The 16,134-nt window shown below is 34.8% G+C and overlaps 1 pseudogene; it reads left to right on the top strand.

Moving 5' to 3' along the window:
- The first annotated feature begins 1,964 nt into the window (after positions 1–1,964).
- On the top strand, positions 1,965–14,818 carry LOC128191164 (hemicentin-2-like; annotated as a pseudogene).
- The last annotated feature ends 1,316 nt before the right edge of the window (positions 14,819–16,134 follow it).

The raw sequence follows: 16,134 nt of genomic DNA, 5'->3' as shown, positions 1-16,134 counted from the left end.
CATGTATAAAGAAAAACCTCTATAGATCTTATTCTCATAAATTGTAGACCAGAAAAGCTGTTACCCATGTTGAAGCACCCTCAGGTAGAGTACATTCAAGTTTGTTCAAATCATGATCTCAGGGGATAGGGTAGGGCCACAATTGGGGGGGGGGGGGGGCAATTTTTACATAGCAAAATATAAGGCAAAACTTTAAAAATCTTCTCAGAAACTAATTGGACAGGAAGCTGCAACTTGTGTGGAAACATCCTCAGGGAAGATTCAAAGCTGTTCAAATCATGATCCCAGGGGGTAGGGTGGGGTCATAAGGGGGGGGGGAGGGGGTCAAATTTTTACATAGGAACATGTAAGGAATAATATTTAAAAATCATCTTCTAAAAACAATTTGTCTAGAAAAGCTTTAACTTTAGTCAGCTCAGATAGTGTAGATTGAAATTTGTCAAAATCATAATCTTCAGGAGTAGGGTTGGGCAACTTTGGGGGGGGGGGGGGCAATTTTACAGAGGAAATCATTTAAATTATTCACAAAAACTTAAATATTATTATAAATTGTTCTACTTATTTGCAAGCATTTTGACATATTGTTGATTTTTAAAAATCGTTTAGCCTCTGGCCCCGCGGGATATAATTCTTGGGCATCACAAGGTGTTCAAAGTTTGATGTAGGCGCAGGTTAATAATCCATATATAAACAGTTGTTAAGTCTGATCATCTTCTCAAGAACTGAAACGCTTAATATGTGATATGCATATGACTGTAAAATCATCCTGTTACAAAGGGCTCAATGATAAAAATAAGAATATGCAGGGTAATTTTTTGAAATACAGGATGTATTATGAGACATTGTTCAGATATTTTGTATATGACTCCATAAAGCTGACTAAACTACGTCTATCGTTGCTCAGGTGAGTGATGTGGCCCATGGGCCTCTTTTTACATTTAGACCTAAAATTGATTGTTATACATGATTTAAGCAAATGCTCAACAAGAAGATTTAATTTTTTAGTATTACAAATGACGATTGACTTTGAATTGCAGCTTATCTCATGAAAATTAATATTTTTGCACCATTTAATCCTATAACTGCTATAATTTACATTAATATAAGTACATGTGTTAATTAAGAAGTCATTCTCTTAATATTATAAGGTAATCAAATACGGTCGGGCATGATCAAATCTGTGTGGGGGGGGGGGGGGGGGGGACTCATCCAAAAATCCAAAAGTATATACTTTTCAGTTTTTCAATTCAATCTTCAATTTCACTGTTATTTTCAATTCAATTTTTACAGGGTCACAGAAAAGGGGGGGGGGGGGCGAACTCCACGTTAATTTTGTATGTAAATTTAAGGAAAATCTTTGTTGCCCCCCATCCCCGCCCCCCCCCCCCCCCCGATACTACGTGCCTGGGTTATGCAAATAGACTATGTGGTTGCAAAAGTATTGAAGACAGATTTGTTGCTGCTGTGTCTTTGAGTATAGAGCCGCGTTAACCGATACAGCGATTGAGTATTTGATTGATATCACACCTTTTAAAATTAGTTTGAACTTAGAGCTTCCTATTGCCTGATCCAGATGAACTGGGTGGAATCATCGTTACAATGACCAATTTGCTCATTTCTGTGGACTTTTTTTTACCATATTAGTTGAGAGAGATTACTTTTTGAACAGTTGGTATCAACTTTTGGTTTACTAAATACTACACCAAACACATTTTTGGATCACTTAAGCAGGAGATAAGTACCGTTGTCATTTAGCGAGACTTCCATAGTGATACTCTACCCCCCTCCCCTTTGTTATCTCTGGAAAAGCAGTTGCATGTACAAACTGCTTAAAAAACCGGATCCAACCTATCAGTTATCTAAAAAATGTAAGTGACAATCTACTCAGTTTGTTTGTATAATGATTTAATCTTAAGTGCAACACCTTTTTTAAATTACAATTTTTTCCTTTGTAAATTGCCCGAGCAGTATCGTTTTTCGACAGGCCAGCGGTTTGTTATTGGGGCGAAACTCTTTTCAAGTATTCATCACATTGTAAAACGACTGGAGATTGATAACATGGGGACAGCGAGTCTCGTTGGAATCACCCTAGTGATTTGCTTGAGGTCTTTCTGTTTGGCTGTGGAAGCCAATAAGTATTGTAAGTCTATGTCGAAACCTTTTTTTAACCGTCCAAGGTAACATTGAAGCTTGTGTGTTTCCATAATTGCTTCAGACAGTAAAGTTTTGTAAGTTGTAAACACATTGTCATTTATTGGAAAATAACGCAAAACAGAGAAACATTATTATCTATTTCAAAAGTGGCGGGAGGACCCACAAACAGCTGACTAGAAAAACAATATGCAAAGGTATAGAACAAAAGGGTTTCTCAGCCACAAAATGCTATTATTAGTACACATGCTATAAAAACTTGTAGTTAACTTGTGTTAAACAGCAATGTAACGTAGGCCTGTCTATTTCATTGTGAGCCACTCGGCCATGGCTCTCTGAAATCAACAAGATTTGTCTACCTTTAGAGCTAAGACTACGCAATCGGTCCATATTTCGCTTGAAACCGCGTCATGTTTACCTTGTTTGACGCAATAAATATATACATGTGTAGCTACTTCCTACTGAAAGTCCAAGGTCTTGTTAAAATGTATTACAGACACGCAGGGTTGCAGGGTCTGAGATCAGACTCCCAAGAAGTTAACGTTCTTATAACAATAAGACGTAACATTTCCTTCTCTGCAATGAAGATTGTAGGATTGTGGGGGGGGGGGGGGGGGGGGGGGGGGGGGTAAAAAAACGAATTATACCATTCAAGTCCTTGTTACAAATATAAGCTATACCGTTTGCAAATTAAATGATACATATTATGTGTATATTTAATGTAAAGCGTTTAATATGAATGAACTTAAAAGGGTTAACGTCCCCGAGTTTACATAGACATTACTAATATATCCGAACTCTTTTCACTTGAAGATGGGCCAAAAGCTGCAAGTGTTTTGAGAAATTATCAGACCATCTCTGGTGACATAATTGAAAAAGAGGACACTTCCATGACAATTCCTCTGATCTGCTCGTCAGGCTGTAACCCTCCGTGTGAAGTAGCTTGGTATAAAGATGGACAACTAGAATCTAGAGGTAATCCAGTCATTAAAATTACACGAGACCGGAGGATGTCTGGAGTATATCAATGTGAAGCCAGCGGAGTGGAAGGAAAAGTAAAATCTGCCCAAGTACACCTCACCATTCAGTGTAAGTTATTTGTGATTTTATATATTTTACTAGTTTTTAAGAAAGGGGGATTAATATGCGCGGCAAATGAAACTCAAAATATTTGTATTCAAATAGTACGGAATTCGGGTTACTTGTGATCAAATATGAAATTTAGACGTTTAGTGATTTTAAGCTGTCTCCGTGTAATTTATGCCAACAAATAAAATTTGATACCGGTAGGATATGGCTGTGACAAAAGAAAATCATTCATTTTTTTGGCTGATACATTAACATCCTTTTTGTCGATCAACCCGATACTGCGATTCCCCCCCTTTTTTTTGGGGGGGGGGGGGGGCTCCAAATCCATAAAAATCCATTTAAAATTATTTATAAGCAAAACGAACACGTCATCGCAGAAATAAAACAGAATACACTCTTTATGTTCATATTTTAAGGGAGAAAACCCAGTGGTCAAAATAAGTTTTATACATTCAGTTAATCGTACACGTTTCTTGATGTGATTTCATAAATGAATCAAAATGATTTCAGGTTTGATTACATTTCTTGACTTCTTCCGGAAGCTAAAGTAATACCATTTCAGTATCATTCATTCTTGAACATAGCCATTTGATTGTCATTAAATCTTGCCTATGTTGAAATACTCATCAGTTATTAAAAGACGCATTTACTGCAAACATTTAAAAAAAGATAAACTGTATAAAACTTCATTTCCTATGAAAGGTTTACGCATACAATAAATAAGCTAGCCATGCCTGTTTAAAGAAAACGGCGTGCTTTATAGATAGACAGTAGAACATTTACATGCACGTTAGTGTGTTTGTAGATTTAACTAATATACTAGCAGATACGTAGCATCCGGGGAGGCCAGGGGGACCCCCCCCCCCCCCCCCACCCCATCCCACTTATTGCAACAGACTTTTTTTAATGACATTTAAATATCGATATCTCGAAGTTCGGGGGACTACGAAAAAACTTCGGGACATCCAGGTGTTCGAAATATCCGAACTCGAATTTATCGGCTCCATTGGCGTTTTGTTCGGACATGTTAACACAGGAATTCCTATACGCACCTAAAGATGAGAATCAGTACGGAAATAAAAAAAAAACGGAACATTGAAACGATGTTTTACTTATAGACATTGAACATATACACGTAAATAAAAATTTATATGAAACGTTACAATCTATACTACTATTATAAATAATAATCTCGAATTTTTAGTCTGCATGAATAAACTCAGAAATGATAATACAAATAGTTGGACTTTTGCTATATATTCTGTTCATATAAATTAATGATTTCTTATGAGAGAAAGTATAAAATATCAAATATACATTTCAACTAAGTACTTTCTTACATCTTCGTGATGACAAAAAATATTTGATTACATGCAAAAAAGTTACATTATATTTGTTAGGAGAGTGAAGAAGGAATATGTTTTATCACAACAATGAATAATGTCCTACAGACCCAGTTTTAAAAAGAATATACGTGTACGTTGGTGAAAAGGTGTTGAATTCTTCCATTCTATGGATTAAAATTTTTAGTTGAAAGGTATTTGGAATTGCAGTCTCAAAAAGGTTTGTTGTGATGCATTTGACTTTTATTTTCAAGGCAACATCATTCATTAACTTTCTCCAAAATCGTTCCGGAGCGATTCTGCATTTTTCTGCTACTTTACGGGTATAAGGGAGGACCTTTCCCGAGACACAGTTAGGTTATTCAAACTAAGGAAAGTGTAGTGAAATTAATAGCATTATTGTAGGCTCATAGCTTTGTTATGTAAACGTCAATAATAAGGTGTGTCGATGTACCTATTTCGTAAATGTCCGATATGCAATGTCATCCCGTGCACGCACGGGTCAAAGTCTAGTTACTTTAAATAGTATTTGATCAAACATACAAGCATTATACATGAATGCAACTTTACAGAATAAAAATAAAACACTTTCACACTATTGTCAAATCAAATTCTCACATAACACACATGATGACATCATGGCAAAACAATATCACAGTCTTTAATTCGCATCGCGATCATTAGCACAGTCACTGAGGAGCGCGGTGAGGGTACTCTGTACTAAAACAGATGCACGGACAGTCCTGTGCTGAAGTCACTCATCGATGTATCTTCTGATAGCTGGGAAGGAGATCCTCTGTGCCTTCTGTCATCTCGATTCAGTCTTGTATATCTTCGAGGGAGGCATCAACTTTTTGTAGATTGGGCTTCTTCTTTGGCGGCTCCGTGGTTCCATTTCTTCTTTTCTTCGTCTTCTATTTCTTTAAATTCTCACCACAATGATGTTGTCCACGATGTCTTTATCTGTGACTGCTTCTGTTGTTATGACTGTCTCGATCTGCGCGTAGTCCTCAAACGGCAAACGAAGGCGGAGGGCGGCTAGGGGGAGGTCATCTTCTTACTCATCTTCATCGCTGTCAGGGGAATCTACACGGTCATTAGTGGTCTTCTCTGTGACTCTGTCCCAGGCCTGGTATAACAGTCGAGGACTGTAATCTGTAGCTCTGTATTCCTTTCGATGGACTTCAGTTGCTACACGATGACGAGCTTTCGGATACGTAGTGGACTTTCAAATTCTGGATGATGCCCTGATCCATAGGCTGTGTCTTGCTTGTGGAATTCGGCGACAGGAAAAACAAGGCGATGGCTTTCGGGTCTTTCATCTTGCGGTGGGCGGGGCAGTTGTCGACGATGATGGCGACTTTCCTTTTGTGTCTCTGGAAGCGACGGTCAAGCTGCTTCAACCATACGGTGAGGAGGTCAGACGTGGTCCATGCTTTTTTGTTGGCTTCTTATGCAGCTGTTGGCATTGTTTTGATGCTTTGAAGCATCGCGACTTCTTAGACTACCCGATTACGAGAAGCGGCAGCTTTTCAGTACCAGACATGTTAGCACACACCAGTACAGGAACGCGCTCTTTGATTTAATTTAATTTATAAAAATCGTTCAAAAGGCCAGCAAAAACGTCAGCTATTTTTCAAAAAGCATGGTATTACACATCAAAAGCATTAAACAAAGCTAGCAACACAATGTGTATCTTTTCTAATCACGTGTAGAGTGGATGATTAGGAACGAAAACTCTGCCCAGACTATCAACACAGTACAAATAACTAGAAGATAAATCAGACATGAAAAACTATCACTTTTTACGTATTTTTGAGAATATTATACGCTGATACTTCTGGTTGGAACACAAGAACTGCACTCTGCACAAGTCTCGTAAACTTTCACTCGAATACCTCTTGATTTTTACAGACTTAACAACGATAAAAACACCATTTCGGATACATTCGCAGGTTTTTAACTACGCATTCCATATGCGAAAATTTTAACATCTATTAAAAAGTTGACACGGCAATTTTATCAAATAGTCGAGTGGTCAGAAATAAACAATTCGTTTGAATATCGGCCTTATAGTAAATACCATCTGCACAGTAGTATAAAAATATTTTGGCACCTTACACAATTTCTTGATAAACCATTGATGAATTTTTAATATAAAAGATTTGACGTAACCAAGTACTAGTATTATTGTGTCATCTTTCTTATACCAAATAAGCATTTTGACTTCTTTCAGACCCTCCAGGAGACGTCACAATTACCCCAGGTGACGACACATTCTACACAAAGGTACGGGGAAAACCTTTACACGACATCACCTGTGAGGCGGACTGTCTACCAGAGTGTTCCTACAGGTGGTACAGAGAAGGATATCCATACCGACACACAAAAGGAAACAGCTTATTTACCACAAGATCTTACAACTACCGCAGTTCTTCCATATTTCGATGTCATGCATCTAATGTTATTGAATTACTGTCAAAGTTAAAGGTAGGAATAACCGCTTTGTCTAAAAATCTCTGGTTTTACAGGTATTTTTGCTCTTGTACACTGGCGAATGTTTTCGTCCCGTCTTGGATTCGCTCAGGCACAGTAAGAAGTAGATCCTCTTTAAAATTAAAAAAAGTTTGAAAATTCATTTGAATTTGATCAGTCTTGAATTTGCCCGCTAACAACGAGGGCGAAAGGGCTACTATATCCCCGTATACATACAGTATATATTTCTCAAAGATTTTTGGATATTTCTGTTGATTCAGAATAACTTGACGACATATTCATAAGCTCATTCATTCCTTTCCTATCATTCTAATAATTAAAACATAATTAAAATAGAATAAAATTAATAAAAAAAAAATAATTAAAACAATTAAAACATGCTCAAATAATTATTTGTTCGACGTAAACAAACTAGCACATATTTTATAAGTATTGTCGATTTAATGTAAAAACATGTTATTTTTTATATCAAATAAATCATAACTATATTTGTAGATGGGCCAGACAATGTAACAATTATACCGTCTTTACCTGCGATAGAAAATAGAAGCTTTACACTGACTTGTTCCGCAAGCTGTTACCATGGATGTCGATCTTACAGTTGGTATCATAATTGGAGATCAATGAATCAGAGAACAAAAGTTCTGGAGTTTCATAGACTGTCTAAAGAAGACAGTGGGAGATACCAATGTCAAGTTACTGACTATTTTGGAACAAAGTCTGGATACTACACTATGACTGCACAGTGTAAGTAATGATATTACAGCAGTATAGTGCTAGCATTTTCTAAACATTTTGACCTAATCAGAGATAATGCTATTGTCTATATTAATTTGAGTTCATTATTGTACATTGAAATATTTTCCTTTTTGAATAGATGATCCAAAATATGTGAGAATACAGTACAGGAGTTCTCTTAAACACTTGGTAGAAGGACAAGATAGGTTAACGATTACGTGTATTGCTGACTGTCAACCGAGGTGCACATATCTGTTTTACCAAAACGAAGAGTTGTTGAATAAAGAATACATACATGAAGTGGTACACAGAAACATGTCTGGTCGATACACTTGTGCGGCTAAGAATTCTTTAATGGATGCCTACAGGAATTCATCGAATATCCAAAATATCAAGATAAAATGTATGTGTGATACAGTATCGCTTTTTTTTTATCTTTTGTTAAATTAGTGTCTATTTACTATATTTGTGTTACATTTGTTTTAATCCACTAAGTACTTTCTTTAGTATTTTGTTCAGAGATTTTACTTCGCAATAATACACATACTAAAGTATGTTTCAATAGATACATTCGATTGAAACTGATTTAAATTAATTATAATAAATTAAAATAGTTTTACACGCATAATAAACAACGTTTACAGACGATGGACGTAAGATAACCGGTTAGAAGAAAGAATATAAACACTAACAATGATTTTTTTTTTATGTTTGTTTGACCCCTCGTATGAAATCATAAAAGTAACTCGTGGGTAACAGGAATATCAATGGTCATATATTGAAGGCACATTAGAATAAATGATTACAATGAAGGTATATACAATCAATAGAATAGACTAGGGATAAAAATCCAGTAAAACCGTCGGTGCAAGTCTTTGACTAGAAAAACATACATTTTTACATTTCCTTCAGTCCGGATCGTAAAATTGTATAATCAAAATCATATTATTATAGATGTACATATGTACGGGTTCAACCAAAATGACAAAATGGGGCGTGATCTGCCGCCGTAACCAGGTAGCATAACGGGATCGGTCTAATAAGAAAAATCCATCCAGGCTGGCTAACGTTTGCGATTACTTCTGCAATTTTGCAGACATTTTATTCGTGTGAAATAATAGAGATGAATAGATGAAAATTGGGGAGTAAGCATTATTGATTTATTTACGAAATGTAGTGATACTGTTTAGTAAACGAAGTCTGGACAATATATTCAATTTTTATAATTTATCAATACTTTAACATTCCTTGTTAAATAAATGATGAAATGAAAAAAGCGTTGACTTCCTGAATTTTTTTCTTCAGACCTTTTGGGCTCTTTCAAAATATTTAGTAAATAATTATAGATACTAATATGTACATTATGTAAATATAGGTTTAATATGTAAAATATCTTGAATAATTTTCGACTAAAATGCTTTGAATTTTTCAGATAAGCCAATGATAACATCTACAAAAAATCCAACAACAATGACTGCGCCATCCCTGTTGGATTTGACCTTCAGTGTTGACAGTTTTCCTTCGTCCAATGTGACGATATTCCACGAAACAAAAACCTTGACATTCATACCAAACGTGACTGGACAGCTTTCATTTAATGTATCAATAGAGTCTTGTCTGGATCGGGGGATATACGTAGTAGAGGCTGTGAATGATGCTGGATCAGATAGATTTACTTTTATCGCAAATGTAAAATGTAATTATGATATTTAAGTTTTGATATTTTAATAGGATAATTAACCGACTTCATCTTTATGATACAGTAGGGACAATGTCTCCATGTATCATAATATATATCATCAAATATTATTTTTTTAATTTATAAGTAAATACTTATAGATACTAATATGTATGTCTTTATAGCTTTAAGTGTAAAATATCTTTACAGTTATTTTAATCTTTTTCGACTGAAATGCTTTGAATTTTTTAGGTAAGCCAATGATAACATCTACAAATAATCAAACAACAATCACTGCGCCATCCCTGTTGGATTTGACCTTTAGTGTTGACAGTTTTCCTTCGTCCAATGTGACGATATTCCACGAAACAAAAACCTTGACATTCCTACCAAACGTGACTGGAGAGCTTTCATTTAATGTATCAATTGAGTCCTGTCTGGATCGGGGATACTACAGAGTAGAAGCCGTAAATAATGCTGGATTTGATAGGTTTAATTTCATGCCGAATATAAAATGTAAGATTCTCGTTGATAAAATTTTGTTATACACAAGTGCATAAAATATATGATACAATTTACGTTAATCTTAATATCTAGATGATAGATCACATAAATTTATAATTACATTGAATTTTTTTAGGTTCACCTATTGTAGTAAGACATTCCAATGTGGCTCACAAAGAATTCAAAGTCGGCCATCTACTTCATTTGACGGTAACCTTCATGGCCAATCCAACAGCGGAAGTGCAATGGTCGTTTGTTCCCTGGAACCAAAATACATCTCTGGAGGTTCAAACAAAACAAATACAGACCCACAAAGAAAGTACAAAGCTCGTGTTGATTCTTTCAGATACAAACAAGTTTGGAAAATACATACTGGAATTAAAAAATGAATTGGGAAAGATAAGCAAGGAATTTAATATTCAAGGTAATCTTTGTTTTAAGTACTGTAAAGAGACCTGTTGATGATAAAGTGTGATATTATATAATAAAATCAGATTTTTTAATCACTTTTCAGCAGATACTTTGAGCTTCAGTTCTGTCAATTGAAAAAAGTCATCGTTAGATACATTAGTGAGTGTAACTGAAGTCGCGAATGTAATTAACATGCATATTTGCATACTAAACGATATACTCTTCTCGCGAGAGAGTCAACCATATTTTGACGTTTTTGCGACGATGTTAAGAACTGTTCAGAAAAAAAACTCTGTTTTTAAACACTTTAAAATAAATGAATGATACTTCATCATTGATTACATATTTGTAAAGCTAGAATTTAAAACTCGTACAGCACGAGATTGAAATAGAATTGCCATTAATTCTATCGATATCATAAAAGTATAAATAGTATTCAGGGACCTGAAACGAGTTAGCTTTACAATTACACTGAAGAAAACCACATATGAAAGTTTTTTGGGCACTATGTAGAAATAAATTTACATTTTCTTACTATTGTTTTGTTTTGATTCTGTCAAGAAAATGCTATTTCTATTCAAACCATTCCTCAACAGGTCCTATAGTGGCAGCTACCAAGACAGACCCGGGGATCACAATATCATCACGAGATTCTGACTCTGATGGAGGTATGATGTTTTGAATATCATACCCATTGTATTATGCATTAGACAAAAAATATATTTTTTTTTAAAAATACATGACCTTGAGATAAGCTTGGTTAGAGTTTCTACTATATGTCTCTATTTTCAATACTTATTTCAAACGCCGTGCTTATTTTCTTACTTTATATCGATATTTGTGTAAATGAATATAAACAATTAAAACACTTAACTCACCATAGTAACAAGTCACAAAAGCAAAGTATGATGTGATTTTGAGAATCAAAAAATATGAAGTCTAAAGTGATTTTTGCCATAAAATAAAAATTCGTTTTCAGATCGCAGCATGTCATCATGGAAAGGAAAGACAAACACTTTACGTGAAACTGAAATGAACACATTCCTCTTACAACAAGACAAGCTTCATGAAGAAGTCCAGAAACTCCGACTAGAGGGTGATGTCTTACGACTGAAAAGGAACTATTACGTCATTAAATTACAAGTTTTAATGAAAGAACATCCTGATATCATTGATGAAGTTTTTGGTGAAGATTAATATTTCAGGATTTGAAAGTATATTTTTTGGTAAAGATAATACTATCTAGCCTAAATAACTGACTGCTGCAAATGATCTCAAAGTCAAGTAGGCTTAACAGTGAGGGTTTAAAAGATCAGCACATATATACGAGTGTTGTTGGAAGTTCGTGGACAAGTTCGATTAATAGCAGACTTTTTGCATGATACCAGCGACATTTTCCAGATTTAAACGCAGTTTCTAATAAATATGTATAAAAATTTGTTTTATTTAAATGCACCATAAAACATATACAGCTTACTTATTATGCTTCACAGGCCATGTCATTTCTTTGCTTTATACTTTGTACGCATTTGTCCTTATTAATCAAATGTACCGTTTAAGCGCATAAAAATGCACACTTTTTCAAATGACCTCACAATACCCTATTTACCATTTTATCACCGAATATGGACGACCAACGCTTGAAAAATGAGTCAAAAACTTTAACGTCAATGGACATCTAGGAGCACCGGATGATGGAGACCAAAAGGTTTATCGATGCTGATGGAGATAGCTTAGTGTGTCTAGGACAAACGTTTACAAATGACATCAGAGGTTTACATTGTCATATAATTATTTGAAAAACATGTAGATGAATGCTGGAAATTAAAATGGAAGCAGGATAATGCATATAAGGTTGAAACTGTTTCGGAGAATAGCAATATCCTTTCTCTATATTTAAATACAGAAAGTAAATCAAGTTTTTTACTTGTATCAAAGTTCCCTTGTACATTATGCCCTTTTTGTTTGTATAGCTTATATTTGTCAATGGGATAAAGTTTGCATTTGTAAGCTTTTGTTAAGAATAATAAACAATTCAAATAATGTTGAAAAATATTTGAATATGTCATATTTCTATAAATAGACAGTCCATTTTTGTCACTATCTTTCCGTTGGCGATTGTAATATCCAATATGTTTGGTTAAAAAGTTTGACATTGAAAGCTATTCTTAACAAGCATCACTTATATACAGGGGCATAAATCATAACCTTCGACAAAGCATTAACTGTATACATGAAAATATTCGCCCCAATTTTATTCTCGCTACTTTCGCCCTCATTGTCAGCGGGTGAAATTTAGACTGGCCGCATTCCGAAGTCTCACAAAATATCTCTTTTAACATAATTGAATCTGGGCGAATTCAAGGCGGGGTGAAGTCATTTTTTAAAAAAATGTAGAAGGGCGAAAATATACGTGTAACACGGGGCAAAATTAACGCTGTATACAGTAGTGCTATTTTGTCAAGTTTCTATGAGCTGCACTACTTAATTTCATTATTTTAACATCCACAGCATATTGAAAAAACTTATATGGATATACATGTTGTATTTTGATTTTATTACTTTCCTCTTGAAAAGTTAACTCCTTATACTAGAAACTCCCAACTCACAAAACACAGCTACATCAGCAAAACAGTTTAAGTCCTGAAGCGCTGCATATACCGGTAATTCTACGGTATTAAAACTTTGTAAATGCTTAAACTGCATGTTTTGTCCTGCAACGTTATATGAAACATTGAAATAATAAGACTGACTCATTAATAAACATTAAACCAAATTCTAATTGGTCAGCACAGCACTATCACACTGGGGTGTACTAAATCCAAATTTAGAATACCTTTGGTTTTTTCTATATTACTTGTCTACGAGAATATGTTGATTTTACACTTTTTGCGCGTTTATTTGTGAAACATTTAAACCCCTGTTACATCGGCACAGCGTCCTCAGGACGATCCTTCTGTATCCTTAAATAATGTAAATCGCCAAAGTTAACGCAATAGAGACTCAATCGCAACTGTATCTCTATTTGAAGCAGTGGGACCGCTAAAACATTGTAAAACGCCATGAGACGGCGCGCACTTTGAGCATGCACAAAGTACGCGGTGTGGCTCCACGTTCTGATAAAAACGCAGTAGAAACGAAGTGGAGTCGCCGTGATAGCGCCGTAAGGTCTCCAACAGCGCTGCGAGAGCTCTGTCGGCTCGCCTAAGGAACGCACTTAATCGCAGTTTAGATGTAATAACTCGATTCCGCTTGCAAAGAGATTTTTCGTAGTCCTTTGAGATGTTACTGCGTCGTTACCGCACTCCCTGCTTATTTTCAGCGTTTGAAGGTGTTGCTTTTCATTTTGCTGCGTTTACATAGCGATCCCAATGAACTGTCATGAGCGATCGGTGAATACTCGACGAGAGCGCAGTCCATCGCCATGTAGAGCTCGGTGGAAACGCAGTTACTCGACTCGAGGTGAAAGCTCCGTAGAAAGGCATTGATTGCCGTCAGAACGCCGTGAACTCTTCACTTGTAAAATGTAAAAGTTTCAAATGAAATTGTACATTTATCTGAATTTAAGAAATCTCAGAAAACTTTCCTCAGATGTCAATCAAAATGAAATCATAGATTTACTTAATGGTATGAGGGAAAGGATATTGTAAGATTTCTCTAAGAAAACTTCTTTTCAATCACTATACATAATGAACCTAGAACTTAAGTGTGTGTGGCCTTTAATCAAGAAGTGGAACGGAACTCGATTTGCTTTTTGTAAAGACAGAAACCAATACCGGTCGTATACTGTAGGTCAACTATTTTGTTATAAACAAGTGATCCTTTCTTTGTGAAAACAGTATAAAACAGTTTATCTGGTTTCTCATGAGTTATATTGTTTACGAAATGGTAATGCTTTACTGTTCATTTTATGTTAGCAAAAACATGTCTCAACTTTTTTTTCACAAAACAAATTAAAGAATTCTCATTTGTTTATTGATTTCGGATCGAAGTCATTTTCATTGGATGCAACGGCATGCATATTTTTTTTTAATGAAATGTTATAATTTTTGGCAAACTGTGAATCTTGTTAGAGTTATCTTTCTTTTGATGTTTAAGCGAAGCAGTGAGAGGGAGATTTATATGATTTTCTGTAAGTAGAGGGCGTATGTTTGCGTGCTTCTTGCAGTAATGACTCGATAGGTGTTAATTTTTATTCTCTCACCATCTACCTTGATGCATAGTTTATTAGAAAATACAGGGTTTTTTTATTATTGTATTTTGATTAGGGGACATAACGCTTACCATCTTCTGTGGTTCATATACATCAGTTTGTACATGTATTTTTATTTTATATCCTCATTAATGTTGATTATATATACTTTGCTTATTTTATTTCATTTTAAATAATAAATGACAGTTTCACACATACTTAGTCATTCTACACGACGAAACTTAGCACACGATGTGTTTACAAAAATGATATAACAAAAAGGATTTTTTTTTATCTGTTTAGCAAACACTCCACACTTATGGGAAAGCTTTAAAAGGTCAAGGGCGTACAAGGCGATATCTCTCACTAATCTTTGAACAATAAAAAAGATCTTGATCAAACGTTGCTGAGATATTAATTTTTGGCTTATATACAGTGTATATATTATAAATTTAACGATGCAAATCAATAACGTGCTTTCATTCTGTAAACACAAGAGGTATAGGTTTCCAAATTACACCACACGACGTTTTATGCTAATATAAATCTTCACCATTAACTGTGCTATGCTGTACATTTTTGGTATGAATGGGCCTAAACTCCTTCCTAGAAATACTTTTCATAAAAGGATACGTTTTTACTCTCTTTTATAATGATTTATTAAAGTGGAGTCTAGACCCATTATATATAAAAACTCATGGTTTTCACTAAAACTTAAAACTTTATTTTTGATTGTCAAACTATCAAAGTTCTTCACATGGATTATTATGTGTCAATATAACTCAGTGTGATAGGTGGAGGATAGTAGACAGTGCCCCTCGGATGAGAGGGGGCTCGAATCGTACACGTAATTACTGTAGTCAGTAACTGTACTGTTGGCTTCCTTTTAGGTTAACCTTTTTAAAAAATGATTTATTTTGGAAAATATTTTAAAACTGCCAAATAACAAAAAGAGAAAAAACGAAACACAAGGTTCTTGTCAAGTCCAAATAAAGTCGAATAAACAATAGTGCTAGCACAGTCAGAGATTGTTTGAAATCACGTTGTAATGTAAAGAAAATAGACATAAATGTATGTTTGTTAATGATCAGATAATGAAGTTCTATATTATAGTATTACATGTCCTGATGCACATATTAAAATATACGATTTGTTTTATATAAGAGATGTACATAAGTCGTTCAATTTCAAAACGCAGAAAGACTATAAAGAAAATGCTATTCGCTCAGTAGAGTCTTCCGTAATACAATCTTGTAGAAAGATTAACAGGCAAACAAAACACGAGAAATACTGGGCTTGTGTCTGAAATATTTTGAGATTTTTCGTGACTAAATAAGTATTTTGTGTAATGAGGAAACCCAAAAAAGCGTTATTAACGCTTAAGACAAGGGTTATCAACTCAAAACATCTTCAAATGAGTTACAAAACACTCGTTAGACAATTTATTTTCTGAATCATGAAGAATACTTACAGGGACAACTTTAGCTCTCCTTCAAGTTAAGATGTGCAATATTTACACACAGGGTTTTTGT

Source organism: Crassostrea angulata, chromosome 7 (genome assembly GCF_025612915.1).
Source record: "Crassostrea angulata isolate pt1a10 chromosome 7, ASM2561291v2, whole genome shotgun sequence".
Taxonomy (NCBI): Eukaryota; Metazoa; Mollusca; class Bivalvia; order Ostreida; family Ostreidae; genus Magallana; species Magallana angulata.
This window is presented reverse-complemented; position numbering and strand designations above follow the sequence as displayed.